Genomic DNA, 417 nt, shown 5'->3' with positions numbered 1-417 from the left:
TTATTATGTTAATGTTTGCTTTTATTGTGTGCAAATAAGACAAATAATGCCAAATAATATCAACCCATACCAAGTCACATATAATATTGTGTAAGTAGGTTTTATTTCTAAAGCACATTTAAAACAATTGTAGTTGCACAAAAGTGCTGTACATATAAATGGCACTAGTATAATAAAACACAGTAGAAACATGGTAAAGAAAGCAATACAAATACGACAAATATAACGACAAGTAAAATAAATAAAAATTCAAAACACAACCTAAAACTGTTGTGAGATCAGACTATCCAGGTCCAGTTTAAAAGCTGAAAGGCCTGGGTAAACAGGTAGGTAAACAGGTGGATTAGAAGGCAGGCCGGGAGGGAGCGTACCTTATGTTGGGTGTGTGTGTGTGTGTGATTTCATGGTTGGGGAAAC

The sequence above is a fragment of the Notolepis coatsorum genome, assembly GCF_963971535.1.
Source record: "Notolepis coatsorum genome assembly, chromosome: 2".
In the NCBI taxonomy this organism is placed as follows: Eukaryota; Metazoa; Chordata; class Actinopteri; order Aulopiformes; family Paralepididae; genus Notolepis; species Notolepis coatsorum.
Note: the sequence above shows the minus strand (reverse complement) of the source record.